General features: G+C 43.4%; 1 protein-coding gene and 1 pseudogene across 7 annotated transcripts in view; one reads left to right on the top strand and one right to left on the bottom strand.

The window, feature by feature from the left end:
* The window catches only part of TMCC3 (transmembrane and coiled-coil domain family 3), a 310,576-nt gene that overhangs the window by 279,938 nt on the left and 15,307 nt on the right, over positions 1 to 15,331 (top strand). The window contains exon 1 of one of the 7 annotated variants that reach the window (XM_009181436.4): positions 9,674 to 11,718. The exons of the other annotated variants lie outside the window; for them this stretch is intronic. The gene's annotated coding sequence lies outside the window, so the exon portion shown is untranslated. Of the gene's footprint in view, positions 1 to 9,673; positions 11,719 to 15,331 lie in introns of those variants that run through there. 7 annotated transcript variants of the gene reach the window in all.
* On the bottom strand, positions 7,368 to 7,674 carry LOC108581080 (annotated as a pseudogene).

Genomic DNA, 15,331 nt, shown 5'->3' with positions numbered 1-15,331 from the left:
GCCAGAGCTTTAGCCAAAGAGGGAGTTTATGTATAAGCCGGCCTTGAGGATCTTTGGTAGTGGGTAAAACAGAAGTAACCCACATTTTTTATTATGCAAGATATCTTGGGATTTAAGCTCGTTTCTTTCCTATTTATGAATGTCAAATTGAGAACATCTCCAGTAATTGCCTTGTGGCACCAAGGAGTCTAAAGGAGTCTGTATTTGCTCTTCTGGTTTCTCTATCATACATATTTTTCACATTTGCAGTATTTAATGGTGACACAATGGTTTGAGTAAACTAAGTAAATTTGAGGGGTTTTAGGGGTTATAGGTAACAGATTATGTATGATAAATGGTTTGGCATACACAGAGCTCAAGAAAAGGTAGGATATTCCTGGAGCCAGGTGCACCTGCGCTGGAATCACACAGCTCTGCCACTTACTAGCTTTGAGTCACTTTTCTGAGAAGATGGGAGTTTTAATTCTAATATCAGATTCTTGAAAGGAAAAATAAAATAAGGTGCCAAAACCATTTAGAAAATTATTTGATGCTGATGAGTCCTCAGTAACTGGTGGCTTCTCTTTTCTGATAAACTTGAATGATCCTGGCAAGATTCTGTCCTCTCTTGAGCCATTCTTCTTGAGGCCTGCTTGTGTCCTTTAAACAAGTCGTTGCCTTCTTGGACTTTGGAGGGTGAAAGGACTCCTTCATTTCTGTGGTCCTGTTCTATCAAATTGTGATTTCCTAAGGGACAAGAAACTACATTTCAGAACCTTGCTGCTGCATTAGAGAAATTATTTTATTTTCATTATTTATTTATTTACTTTTTGAGACAGAGTCTCGCTCTGTCGTCCAGGCTGGAGTGCAGTGGCACGATCTTGGCTCACTGCAACCTCCGCCTTCCAGGTTCAAGTGATTCTCCTGCCTCAGCCCCACTGAGTAGCTGAGATTATAGGCTTACACCACCACATCTGGCTAGTTTTTGTATTTTTAGTAGAGACGGGGTTTTGCCATGTTGGACCAGGCTGGTCTCAAACTCCTGACCTCAGGTGATCCACCCGCGTCCTCCCAGAGTGCTGGGATTACGGGCGTGATCCACTGCACCTGGCCTGAGAAATTATTTAAGACTGCTTCCTTATGTCATCACAAATAGTGGATTGAGTCAGAACATATGGGTGTGTCCAAAGGAGGAGGCACCTGAGCTGTCTGCCACAGTTACAATGGTCCCCCCAGGGAAAAGGTCCCTTAGGGAGGAAAGGATCACACCTGCATATTCTGAACGTGGGAGATCTTAATTTTTTTTTTTCTTTTTCTTTTTCTTTCTTAGAGACAGAGTCTGGCTTTGTCGTCCAGGCTGGAGTGCAAGGGAGCAATCATAGTTCACTGCAGCCTGAAACTCCTGGGCTCAGTCAGTCCTCCTATCTCAGCCTCCTGAGTAGCTGGGACTACAGGCATGCCACCATGCCTGGCTCATTTTTTTTTTTTTTTTTTTTAATAGGGACAGGGACTTACTATGTTGCCCAGGCTGGTCTCAAACTCCTGGGCTCAAGTGATTCTCCTGCCTCTGCCTCCCAAAGTGCTGGGATTATAAGCATGACCCACCATACCCGGCAATATTTATCATTTGGTAATTGATCACCTATATTCTGCTTGGAGCAGTGAAGAGCCATGAAACACATCAGTTTCCTGTTTGACCTCTCACATGTGTCACAAGCCATGAACCATTCACAGTCCGGTCTGTTTTGAAAGCAACCCAACACAACCTCAGCTGCAGATTCTTCTTGATCTCATTGCAAACAGCTGAGCAAATGTAAACAACTAGGGCAGCCACTTGTCCCTAAACAACTGGCTGCCCTAGTTGGCTGCTAGTCAACAACTGATTCACTTAATAAGAACTAAGGTCCTATTGAGGAAAGAGTGTGGAGCAGACACAGGTGGCCTAGTAGATGATAGATGATCCTTGTCTCCAAGGAGGCATCCAAATGTTGGAGAAACAATGTGTTATTCAAACACATGTCATACCTAGAAAAATAAGCACTGTATGAGGAATCAGTGCAAATGGGGGGAAGCACAAAGGAAGCAGTCAATACTAGCTGGGCGTGGGGGTGGGAGAACCTTTGTGAAAGAGACATTGTTTGACTTGGTCCTTGAAAGGTGAATTGGGAAGGAGACCATGCTAGGGTGAGGAACAAACACAGAAATAGCAAAGTGCATGCAGTGTCCAGGTGTGACTGGCTCATCACACACATGGAATAAGATGGAGGTTAAAAACTAGACTTTAGTACAAATCCTGGGTCTATGTCTTCTTAGCTGTCACCATAACTTTTTGATGCCTCCCACTTTCAAATCTGCAAGGCAGAGCTAATGACATGGAGATATGAGGATTAAAGGAGGGTGTATATAAAGGTCCAGCCTTACTCTAGGGGCTATACATAGATGTGCTTAAAACATCATGATGGATGGATCTGCTGGAAAAGGACTAGGATAGGACCCTGATCAAGAGAGCCTTAAATTCTTTGTTAAGTATTTCATACTTCAGGGAACATTAAAGATCTTTGGGAAAGAACAGGGTATAATCTGATTTATCTTTTGAAAAGATGATTTTATTCAACTCAGGGAAATCAGAGTTTTTATGTTGATGGCCTCATTTGAAGGCCAAGCACAACTTCAAAGTAAGGCTGTTTTTCCACGCCAGAAATAAATGCTGTACCAAAATATTGATTGAATGTACTTTTCATGGACATTTTTTTTTTTTATTTAAGTGGAATGCTATATTATTTTGATACAACTAAAGGCAGCTTTTTAGTTCTAATTGCCATTTGGTGATAATACTGCTGGCTTATATTAGAAAAATAAAACTGCGCAAAATTAGCTTCAGCATTGCAAAGGGAAAGAAATGACTGTTGATCAGTTTTTCTTCTACTCTTGAAAAGCTACTTATTTCTAAGCCTTGTCTGATAGCTAGTAGTAGTCTGATCCATTTATAAGAAAATTCTATACTGCAAATCATCCAGTATATATGTTTTTCCCCCCAGTATTTGTTATACTACCAAAAATAAATGAAACCCTCACCCTCAGAGAATAATTTAATTATGAGGCTTGCATACGCTTTGGGAATGCACTTTGGGGCTCCAGTACCAAACACTATTTCCTGGCTTAGTCTTACGTAGCAGCTTGTCAAAGGACATGAGCCAATTTGTGACCATGATGTGGCTTTCTCTGGATGCCCTAGGAATGGGGATGGGGAAGCAGTGGTGCAGGTTCATGAGCTGGGTATGTTTGACCACATTCCCCCTGTGAAACATAGGAGTGCTGGTGTAGTGTTCATCTCCGGGCAAGATGACATACCTAGCCTCTTAATAAGCAGGTTAAAGTATACCCACCTCTTTCCACTAAGATGATGATTATGATAAGACACATGGAAGATATAGTTAGAGTAATGCTAATATCCAAAAGTCAAAAAAGGAGGGGAAAACAAATAGGCTGATCACCAGATCTAACTGAGTGACTCTAAGTTTGATTCTGAATTTCCTAGCATCCAAGGCAAAAAGGGAAACAATTATTGTTATCTGATAGATAATACTGCACACCCTTGTTATATTCACCTATTTATCTAGGAAACTGTACTTTAGGAGACAAATTACTTTCCCCGTTGTGCAGGGTGCCTATAGTGAACACAGCACAGTCTGAGAGAGCTCGTTCAGGCTGGAGATGCCAAAGGACTCTGCAAGACAGGCGCTGGATTTGTAACTCTTGTTTAGAAACTTACACTAAGTACAGGTCCCTTCCAAGAAGACCCGCCCTGCGTGTTTTAGGGGTAAGTGAGGTGGTGAGTGAATGTGATGGGAAATGGAGAAGCCTGGGCCGCTGGGGCACGGCAGTAGGCAGACCCTCTGCTCCCAGGCGTAGCCTCTTTTCTCTGCTCTCTAAGGGCCTCCAAGACTCGTTTTTCCTGGGGGCGGTTCTCCTAGAGTAAACATGGTATTCCCACATCCCTTTCCTTGCTGTCTTCCCCTCTTCCTGGGAAGGTTCTACTGACAGACACTGCCAGAAACCTATGGGAATGAACAAGCATGGATGGGAAATTTTCCAGAACTGCCCCCAAAAGACCTTAAGTTTAGTGCCCAGCAGCTCTTGCTCACGCCTTTTCTCCTTCTCTTCTGAGTTAGGAACTAAAAGCTTTAGTGGACATTTGTTGTATGTTTAGTCCTAAAATTAGGCCTGGTTCTACCAGACACGGTGGCTCACGCCTGTAATCCCAACACTTTAGGAGGCTAAGGCGAGAGGATAGCTTGAGCCCAGGAGTTGAAGGTTGCAGTGAGCTAGTGATTGCATCATTGCACTCCAGCCTGGGTGACAGAGTGACAGACCTTTTCTCTCTCTCTCTCTCTCTCTCTGTGTGTGTGTGTGTGTATTTAATTTAAAAGGCATGGTTCTTAGTTCCCAGGCCTGGAGAGGTAAGGGGCAGATATTAAATGCATACTTCCCTTTCCCAAACTTGCTCATTTTCAAGGTACACGGGGTCCCCAGAGACTCCCTGCTTCTCTTAGAAGTTGCCTTTTTTGGGTGTTGCCTCATATGCCTCCACAGTTTCCTCCCCAGGGACTGTGACTGTCCTTGCCCTGCAATTGGTGCTCATGTAAGGTTGGTCTATTTTTATCACCATAGCTTTCCCTTCTACTTCTCAAAGGACATTCTTGCTGAATCTGGCCTTTCTCCCCCTTTAATTTAATTCTTACGTAGATTTAGTACGTAGAAATCTTTACCGGGTCAGACTAATTTTGTAAAGGGTTAGTTTGTATTTATTGAAAGTGTGATTTATAAACTATTTTGAAGAAAGATACATTTTTTAAGTGCATGTAACTCAAAGTAGATTACCACTGTTGCCTGGTAGAGGCTTAATGAGAAGATAATTATTTCTAATTACAGTATCAAGTGTTTGTGAGTGCTTGAGGATGCTTGAAGAATTTGTTTTTGAGAATCTTAAACACTGCCTAATCTCCTTTACACTCTTAATTTGCAGTGTCTGAAGAAAGGATTGGGTCATGAAAGATATGTGTATTCTAGCCTCTGTTCCAAATGATCCCTAATTTCAGAGTAACAAGATTTTACTTTACCTGCTCTCAGGAAATAGAATTCTTCTTCTTCTTCCTTTTTTTTTTGAGATGGAGCCTGTTGTCCAGGCTTGAATGCAGTGGCATGGTCTTGGCTCACTGCAACCTCTGCCTCCAAGGTCCAAGTGATTCTCCTGCCTCAGCCTCCCGAGTAGCTGGGATTACAGGCACCTGCCACCATGCCTGGCTCTTTTTTTTTTTTTTTCCTTTTTTCTTTTGAGACAGAGCCTTGCTCTATCACTCAGGCTGGAGTGTAGTGGTGCGATCTCTGCTCACTGCAACCTCCACCTCCCAGGTTCAAGCAATTCTCCTGCCTCAGCCTTTTGATTAGCTGGAATTACAGGTGCCTGCCAACATGCCCGACTAATTTTTGTGTTTTTATTAGAGACAGGGTTTCGCCATGTTGGCCAGGCTTGTCTCGAACTCCTGAGCTCAGGTGATCCGCCCACCTGGGCCTCCCAAAGTATTGAGATTACAGGCATGAGCCACCGCGCCTGGCCAAAGATAATTATTTCTAATTACGGTATCAAGTGTTTGTGAGTGCTTGAGGATGCTTGAAGATTTTGTTTTTGAGAATCTTAAACACTGCCTAATCTCCTTTACACTATTAATTTGCAGTGTCTGGAGAAAGGATTGGGCCATCAAAGATATATGTATTCTAGCTCCTGTTCCGAATGATCCCTAATTCCAGGGTAATGAGATTTTACTTTACCTGCTCTCAGGAAATCAATTTTTTTTTTTTTTTTTAGCTGGAGCCTGTTGTCCAGGCTTGTATGCAGTGGCTCAATCTTGGCTCACTACAGCCTCTGCCTCTGGGGTCCAAGTGATTCTCCTGCCTCAGCCTCCCGAGTAGCTGGGATTATAGGCGCCTGCTACCATGCCCAGCTCTTTTTTTTTTTTTTTTTTTTTTTTTGCATTTTTAGTAGAGACAGGGTTTCACCATGTTGGCCAGGCTGGTCTCGAACTCCTGACCTCAAGTAATCCACCCGCCTCAGCCTCCCAAAGTACTTAAATTACAAGTGTGAGCCACTGCGCCTGGCCAGAAATAGAATTCTTGAGGCTACAGAATTTCTTTTGTCAGTGATGCCAAGAAAGGAAGAAGGGGGGATGGGAGGAATAAAACCTTTATGGCAAAACTACTGACTCAGTTCCCGTGCAGTACACGGTGCACTTATTTAAAGTCCAGAGTGTGCTATTGTCAGACTTGAACTATGAAAGGAAATGTTCCTTGTCTAAACAAATTAGAACAAACACTGTACTAAGACACTCTTCTAATAAAATGTCCTTCTGGATACCATATGAAGATCCTTAAGATTTTTTCTCTCCAGCACACCATGAGGAAAGTGCAGCTTTCTTCTAGCAAATGTAGGTATTGAATATTCTGTGTAGGTGTCCCATGAAGGTATTAATATGTTTCTGGTAACAGATGACGAGGAGCCTTATCGAGCCTCTGGAGTTATTTTTCCAGTATAGGTTAGCTCTGTTAGCAAGGATGCAGGGATCCGGTGGTTCAGTTAGCTTCCCTGGGTTCCCTGTTCACTCACTCTGACTAGACATTTTGCAAGTGCATGTCAAATGTGACCCCAGGATAGCAAGAGGGAGATGGACTAGTGGTGTCATATGTATATATTTAGAGACAGGGTCTCCCTGTGTTGCCCAGGCTGCCAGGCTGGAGTGCAGTGGCGCGATTCGTGCTCACTGCAACCTCCGTCTCCCAGGCTCCTGACACTCCTGCCTCAACCTCCCAAGTAGTCAGGATTACAAGTGCACGCCACCATGCCTGGCTCATTTTGGGTTTGTTTGTTTCTTTTGGTAGAGACAGGGTTTCATCTTGTTGTCCAGGCTGGTTTCGAACTCCTGGGCTCAAGCAATCTCCCCTCCCAAAATGCTGAGATGACAGGTGTGAGCCACCGCATCCAGCCACTGTATCTTATGTATTTCTTTTTTCTTCTTCTTCTTATGAGGAAACACCAATTTTAATTTAAAGAAAAAAAAATCAGAAATTGTGAGAATAATAGAGCAAGACAAGTCCTGAAAAAGAGCTCTGCGTCTTGATGGTCATTATTTATTGGAAGAGCTTTAGAAAAATTACAATGCCATTTAGCTTAAGAAGTTGTGAATTATCTGCAAATCAATTCATTTCAGGAGTGGGAGAATCCCCAGAATTATTTCTTAATATCAGAATGTATGCAGGTTTCTCTTTTGAATGTCTTATACATTTAGAAAGGATACTGTACAAAGTCTCCTATTTTCCATACAGGACAAATGGTTTCAGCCAACTGTCAGTGGAGGGGCAACCAGCACAACCATCTCCCTGCACAAACAGCATTGGAATATTCTGCTTCCTTGATATATGTATCTCTTCATATGTTTCTTCATCAGTTTCTATAGTAGTCACAGTTTCTTCCTCCTCTTCCAATATCATATTTAAATATTGATCATAAGCATGTGATCTGCCTTGAAGCTCTCAGTCATTTCTCATTTGCACATAAACTTGCTCATCTAGGCTGAACCCGATAACCTCCAGGGGCTCCTCTCCAGCGTTGGTAGTTTGTTGCTGGTCCGCGTCGTCTGACATGTTTCAAACCCTGCGCCCTCTCCCGCCTCTCGCCAGAACACGCGAGCAACTCCAGTCTCCGGAAGCGTGAGGACACAACCCTTCTAGTTTCTGATAGAAAAGCTCCTGTTCTTTTGGGAGAACACACAAAGGTACCCCACTGTGGGGCCATGCTGAGCAGTACCTGCGTCTCCCAGCTGTATCAGCCAGTACAGAGAAGGGCGCCCTCCCTTCCCTCCAGGCAGATCAGGGTTTTTCTGCTGTTTGCCTTTTCCCACGTGGGCAGGTATGAACCCCTCACTCCCTAGGCTCTTAGGGACAGGGGTTCTTTCTCCAGAGGTCCTTTATCTTTTATTTTTATCTTCTGCTTTTATCTCATTCTCTCTCTTAGTGATTGTAAGTGCGTAGGCGTTGTTCCAATACAAGCAGCAAGCTTTTTTTTACCTTCATAAAGTTATTTGGACCAAATCACTGTTTATGTTTTAGAATATGGACCCAAGTGGATCCCTTGAAGCCAGGAGTTCAGGACCAGCCTGGCCAACATGGTGAAAGCCCGTCTCTTCTAAAAACAAAAAAAAATTAGCTGGGCATGGTGGCACTCACCTGTAATCCCAGCTTCTCTAGAGGCTGAGACAGGGGAATCGCTTGAACATGGGAGGTTGCAGTGACCCGAGATCGCGACACTGCACTCCAGCCTGGGTGGCAGAGAGAGACTCTGTCTCAAAAAAAAAAAAAAAAAAAGAGTGGATTTTATAGACCATATCAAACCTGATTGGTGTGGCTCCAGGAAGCCACACCAGTGCTGTGGACACAAAGTTACATCCATGATTATTTCAAGTTCAACCTGAGGGAGAATTTTCTGACAGAGTAGTCTAAACCAAGCCCAGATTATCCATACAATGGGTGACCATGTTAAGGGCATTGCAGAGGTTCTCGCAGGATCTGGGGCTGAGCTGGTACAAATCTTGCTAAGTCTTGCATATTTCATAAGCCTGAGTTGAGCCCCACCTAAGCTATTTATTATTCATGGACTTCAAGAAACATACCCTTTACAAGCCTTGGGTTTTTCATAAAAGCCTTGGTGTGAAGAATATATGAATGCATAAAAAAATCTTTAGCGCAGTGCCTGACTCACAATAAAAGTGTTCAGTCATTGTTAGGCAGGTAGGCACTGGAGACAGACAGCCTGAATTTCCAGCCTGGCTCTGCCGGTTACTGGCTGTGTGCCCCCAGGCAATTTACTTAACTTCTCTGTGACTAGTTTATAAAATAGTTATAATAGTAGAACCTACCTCAGAGAGTTTTTAACAATTAAGAAAGGTACTACACGTGTCACTAACATGATATTTTACCTCCTGGGCTTGTAATAGGATTATACTTCCCTGTCCCCTAGAAGTTAGGTAGGGTCCGTGTAATGAGTGGAGAAAGTGTCTCTTTTAGAGAATGTCCAGATGATAGAGGCCCCACTGTAACCTGGGTCTCCCCACTGACTCACAGCCAGCTTTTTAGCATTTGCACAGAATAAGCCTTTTCTTTTATAGCCACTGAGATTTTGACTTTAATACGATGGCAAAGCCTAGCACATTCTGGGTGGCATATCATAGGAGCAGCCTAGACCAGGGGTTTCCAATCTTTTAGCATCCCTGAGCTACGCTGAAATAAGAAGAACTGTCTTGGGCAACACATAAAATACACTAATACTGACAATAGCTGATGAGCTTAAAAAACCAAAAGTATCATACTGGCTAAGTGTGGTCACTAACACCTGCAATCCCAGCAGTTTGGGAGGCCAATGCGGGCAGATCACCTGAGGTCAGGAGTTCAAGACCAGCATGGCCAACATTGTGAAACTCCATCTCTACTAAAAATACAAAAATTATCTGGGTGTGGTGGCGTGTGCCTTAGTTCCAGCTACTCGGGAGGCTGAGGCAGGAGAATCACTGGAACCCAGGAGGCGGAGGTTGCAGTGAACTGAGATTCCGCCACTGCACTCCAACCTGGGTGACGGGGTGAGACTGTCTCAAAAAACAAACAAACAAAGTCTCATACTGATTTTTAAAAGTTTACGAATTTGTGTTGGGCTACATTCAAAGCCATGCTGGGTCATGGGTTGGACAAGGCTTGCCTAGACTCTAGACCTGAAATAGAGTTCAGCTAAAATGATTAATAGTTAAAAATGTCAGTGATACTGACTTACATACCAAGGCCATGAAGACTTGTTAAAAACCTTCAAGTATTGAACATGCAGGTCCTTGTGGACCTGTGCATAAATCTTCATTCACATGTACTTCGGAATACCTGTTGCCTTGGAAATGCTAGCCCATTTGAAGGATCTGACCCTTTTCTTATAATGCCTGAGGCTCAAACAGCCTTTCTTTAAGCAAAAGTTCATTGTATTCAGCCTTGAGACTAAGCAGGCAGTTGTCATCTGTCACATTGTTCTGATAACTCTGCATCCCTACACATTCTGGCTACTCTGTGGCCTCTAGAACCTCAGAGGACTTACTCCTGCCACAGTCCCTGTCATTCCGGGGTCCACAGGAGGCCCCCATTCTAGTTCTGTTTGATGGAGGGTTGAGTGGCATGCCTCCGTGTTGGTACCCTTCCCTTTTGGTTCATCTCCCTCTGGAGCTTTAGCGGGTTAATATAGAGTGTGTTGGGAGACAGCCTTCCGTGAATCCTGCACAGCGTGTCCAAGCCATGCTGGTGATGACCGAGTTGCTGTGCCTGCGTCCAGTGAGTAAGGTGATCTAGCTTGGTGTGTTGTACTGGAGGCCGGGTTCATTGCAGAGGTGGCGCAGGGTTAGATTTTGACGTCTGTCCGGGACTCAGGCTTTTCCTCAGCCTTTGTTCCAGAGCATTGGGGTGACAGTGGAAATGTCTCCGCTGCCGGAAAGAAAACACAATTAGGAATGGCGTTTCAGTAGGCGGTTCTGCCTTTCATCTAAAGTAATAACAGCCAAGTATTCTGGAAGAATTGAAAGAGTCTAGTAGTCATTCTTGAAAGCAAAGTCTTTTCTGCCAAAACAGTAATACGTTTTATTTTTTAAAAACTTGAAAATACAAAAGAATGCCACCACATAACCCCACAGTGCAAAGGTCAGCACTGTTAACACTTTGGAGTTTGTTTCCCTTTCAGTTTTTACATACATTTTTAAATGAAATTGAATTTAGGTACATTTTAGAATGGAATTGAAATGATAACAGTAATAAACATTTGTTGAAACCATTCAGTGTGCCAGGAGGTCACACTTGAAGAGGTGAACAGTTTACATACATTTTCTCATTTATTCCTCACAACTCTTTGAAGAGTCATTATCTCCATTTTCAGAAGAGAAACTGAGGCACAGAGAGGCTAAGTCATTTTTCCAAAGTCACACAGCTCTTAAGAGTGGTGCCAAGATGGAAACCAAAGCAGTCTGTTTCCAGAGCCCTTGGTCTTCTTATGATACAGTACTGTCTCACAGTAATGGTAGCTTGGATTACATTTGATGGAGTTGTGCAGTGTTAGTTCTGAATTGTCTGGTTCTGTCTCCTTGTTCTATAGATTCAGAAATGGAAGCCCATAGAGGTGACTCAATTTACCCAAGAAAACATACCTAGTAAATATCAGCGCCCAAACAGGAACACAGTGTCCTGATCCACACAGTGTACATTGAGTCTAGATAATCAGAAACCTTTGTCCTCCCTATGTCCTAACCCTGAAACCAAGCTGCACTGTGTAGTGTATTATATAGGGTCAGTGCCAAGTCTAGATTAAACGAAGGGTGGAGGACTCTGACAGCTTTCTTCTAGCACTCACACGTAATTTCAGTTTGTGTTCAGGGAATTTACAGGCATCTAACAACAATGGGTACAGCTGTCTCTCAATTATCCCATGCAGTGCTAGGGTTATAAAAGGGCAAAAGGAGCAGCCCGTAATAGTTCCAACTTTATACCTTCATCAAACATTTTTAACTGAGATTTGCTGACAAGCAGTAAGATTGATTGATTTGGGGCTTTAAATGCTGTTGCTTTCTCCAACCTGGATTCTTGAGAACATGCCAAGCATTGTTAAATCGTAAAGTAAGTCAAAAGTCATTTGGCCATTTGTGCATATCCTGTGCATACAAGGCTGTCCTGTAACGAGAGGTCTGTGAGAGCATGAGGCTTTGCTTGAGACTCAGAGTTGGATGACCAGCCCTGGTGCAGTTGAGAATTAAAGGAGTAAGAACAGGTGTTGACTTACTGCTCGGTTTGGTAAGGTAAAGGATGAAAACCTTTCCACCTCTAGATGTAGTTGTGGACTTCTCAATAGAGAATGCCAACCAGATTTTAAATAACTTAGTCTCGTCTTATCTGTGAGCTCCAGGAGGGCAAAGATAAGTTCTTATGAAACTCACAAAACAGCGCTGAGTGAAAAATGATAAGAATACATGTATACAACAGGCAAAACTAATATATGCTGTTTGAAGTGAGGATCATGGTTGCCCCTGGAGGTGGAGGTGATGTCGTTGTGATTGAAGGAGGACACAAGGGAGGCTTCTGTTTTATTTCTTTTCTTTTTTTTTGAGACGGAGTCTCGCTCTGTTGCCCAGGCTGGAGTGCAGTGGGGTAATCTCTGCTCACTGCAAGCTCCGCCTCCCGGGTTCACGCCATTCTCCTGCCTCAGCCTCCCGAGTAGCTGGGACTACAGGCGCCCGCCACCTCGTCTGGCTAAGTTTTTGTATTTTTAGTAGAGACGGGGTTTCACCGTGTTAGCCAGGATGGTCTCGATCTCCTGACCTCGTGATCCACCTTCCTTGGCCTCCCAAAGTACTGGGATTACAGGCGTGAGCCACCACGCCCGGCCTGTTCTATTTCTTTAACTGGCTGCTGGTCACACATTGTGTTCAGTTTGCAAAAATTCATCGAGTACTTATTTCACTTTGTACTTATTTAATGTGCTCTTTTTCTGAGTATAAATTGTGCTTCAATTAAAGTTTAAAAGACCTTATTTGTATTTGTGTATCTTGTTGCACATTGATACTCAGAAAAAAATCTCTGTTTAGTTGAATCGGTTTCAAATGGTGCCGGATTTATTATCCAGGTATTGGGAAACCGTCTTCACCTGGAATTGTCAGGGCTATGCCAGCACAACCTCTGAGGTTATTTTTTGGCTCAATGGAAATGTGTCTTAAATGATTCCAGGGTAGACTCCTTGCAATAAAGAATGATGGCACTTTGGTTCAGTAGACAACCATTTACTGACAGCTTCCTAGGAGAGTACTAGAACTTCAAGTTGGCTACAGCTATGACATCATGCCTCCCCAAAGGAGCGTGCAGTCTGCAGGGGGTTAAAGTGCATGGGTGGTGATCAAAGGAGGAGTCAGGAAGTGCCACAAGACAAGCACAGAGCAACAGGCGTGTCACAGAATGGAGAGGGGGCGTTCCACCAGAACTAGGAAAAGCTTCATGGCAGAAGGGGCATTTGAAATGGGTTTGTTTGTTTGTTTGTTTGTTTGTTTGAGACGCTGTCTCACTCTGTCACCCAGGCTGGAGTGCAATGGCGCTATCTTGGCTCACTGCAACCTCCACCTCCTGAGTTCAACCGATTCTCCTGCCTCAGCCTCCCGGGTAGCTGGGACTACAGGCTCGTGCCACCACGCCTGGCTAATTTTTTTGTATTTTTAGTAGAGACAGGGTTTCATCATATTAGCCAGAATGGTCTCGATCTCCTGACCTCATGATCCGCCCACCTCAGCCTCCCAAAGTGCTGGAATTACAGGTGTGAGCCACCGTGCCTGGCCCTTGAAATGGGTTTTAAAGGATATGTAGGATTTCGATAAACATAACTAAATGGGTAGCAGGCATTGTGAATATCATGCATATGAGAAAATCCATAGAAAATTCATATACATTCTGGGAATGTAGGTTGTATGATTCACTTAAGATATTCTTAAGATAGGCCTGAAAGGTGGGCATAAGGCCCTTCCTAATGCCTGCTAAATGGAATCATATGCCAGGTTATATTATTTCATTTAGTAGCCATTAGAAAGCCAAAGGAAGTTTCTAAGACATAGAGTAGCATGATCAGATATAATATCTCCAGTAAAATCAAATTTCTAGCCTCAGTGATTGTACAGTTACCATTAATTACCTATCTGCCCAAAATAAACATTTTCTAAGTTTCTTGCATTCTCTGTTGCTATAATTTGAACCTGTTCCTGTTTGGGTCCACTAATGAGCCACAGGTACATAGATTCCTTGAGCTTCCTGTGGTCGACCCTCTAGGATTTAAAGAGTATTGTATACCTTCTTTATTCCCTATCCCCATCCTTCCCTCTTGACCAAGTGAAGTCACAACTTTTTTATCCTTTTTTCATATATCCTGTTTTCCAGTCTTGTAGCGATTGGGCATTTGCTTCCTTCCAGCTTTTCCTATATGGTGCTTCTCTGCCAGATAAAGTAACCAGTGTCTGTAATTAATGACAACATCATGCATTGGAAAAGAGGGGCTAAGAGCTAATGCTAACGAATGTTTGTAAGTTGTGGAGGAAGCCTGACCCGCCCATCTGGGATGGTGTCCCACTGTGCTGCTGTGCTCCCTCCTCTGGAATAAAGCACTGGGCAGGATTTATTATGTGGTGAAGTGTTAATACCCGTTGCTGGATATGGTCCATATTCGAGTCTGGGTCACTCAGTGCATTAGTCTGTTCTCACATTGCTATAAAGAAATACCCGAGTCCTGATACTTTATAAGAAAAGAGGTTTAATTGGCTCACGGTTCTGCAGGCTGTACAGGAAGCATGGCTTCATCTGGTCCTGGGGACGCTGCAGGGAGCTTTTACTCATGGTGGAAGGCAGAGCAGGAGCAGGCACTTCCCATGGTGAAAGCAGGAGGATGCGGGCAAGAGAGGGGAGGTGCTACACACTTTTAAACAACCAGATCTCACGAGGATTCACTACCATGAGAACAGCAGCAGAGGGATGATGCTAAACCATTCATGAGAAATCCATCCCCATGATTCAGTCACCTCCCACCAGGCCCCACCTCCAACACTGGGGATTGGAACAGTTGAACATGAGATTTGGGTAGGGACACAGATCCAAATCGTATCACTGAGTGTGAAATTCATTAATTTTTTACTAATTTTTTTGCTATCAGCCCACTAATTCCTTAAAATAAGGTAACATACTGAATATTGTCTTGCTTCTCATTTGATTTCTATTAAGACTGTATATCAAGTCATTATTCTAATCAAAGGGATATTGACAAATGAGATGCTTCAGGTTGGATCTTAAGAATTGTTTGTAGGTTGTGTTTGAACTCTACAAAGAGCTGTTTTTCATCCTCTGGGGATATCAACAATGGAGTGACCTGACATGGAAAGAGGATTACAGTTAGGATGACTTGGATTCAAATCCTGGCCTTACCCCTCGGTTTCTACATGTTTATGAATCTAGCATGTTCTTTGTCTGGCATGGTAATGAAGCGAGACAAGCCATGAGAGACATCCATGGACCCTGGCATATGATCTGCTTCTGCCTTTTCCTTTTAGAGCACAAACTTGCCACCCGCTTCACTGGGAAACTCAACGCTGCCTTGCAGTTCTTTTCCCTAAATGGCCCTTGAATGAGAAAGCTGTTTTATGTGGTCTGAGTTTTATCATTATTTTATTATTATTTTTTTGAGACAGAGTCTCACTCTCTTGCCCAG

Source organism: Papio anubis, chromosome 9 (genome assembly GCF_008728515.1).
Source record: "Papio anubis isolate 15944 chromosome 9, Panubis1.0, whole genome shotgun sequence".
Lineage (NCBI taxonomy): Eukaryota > Metazoa > Chordata > Mammalia > Primates > Cercopithecidae > Papio > Papio anubis.
Note: the sequence above shows the minus strand (reverse complement) of the source record. Positions and strands in the feature narration are given on the sequence as shown.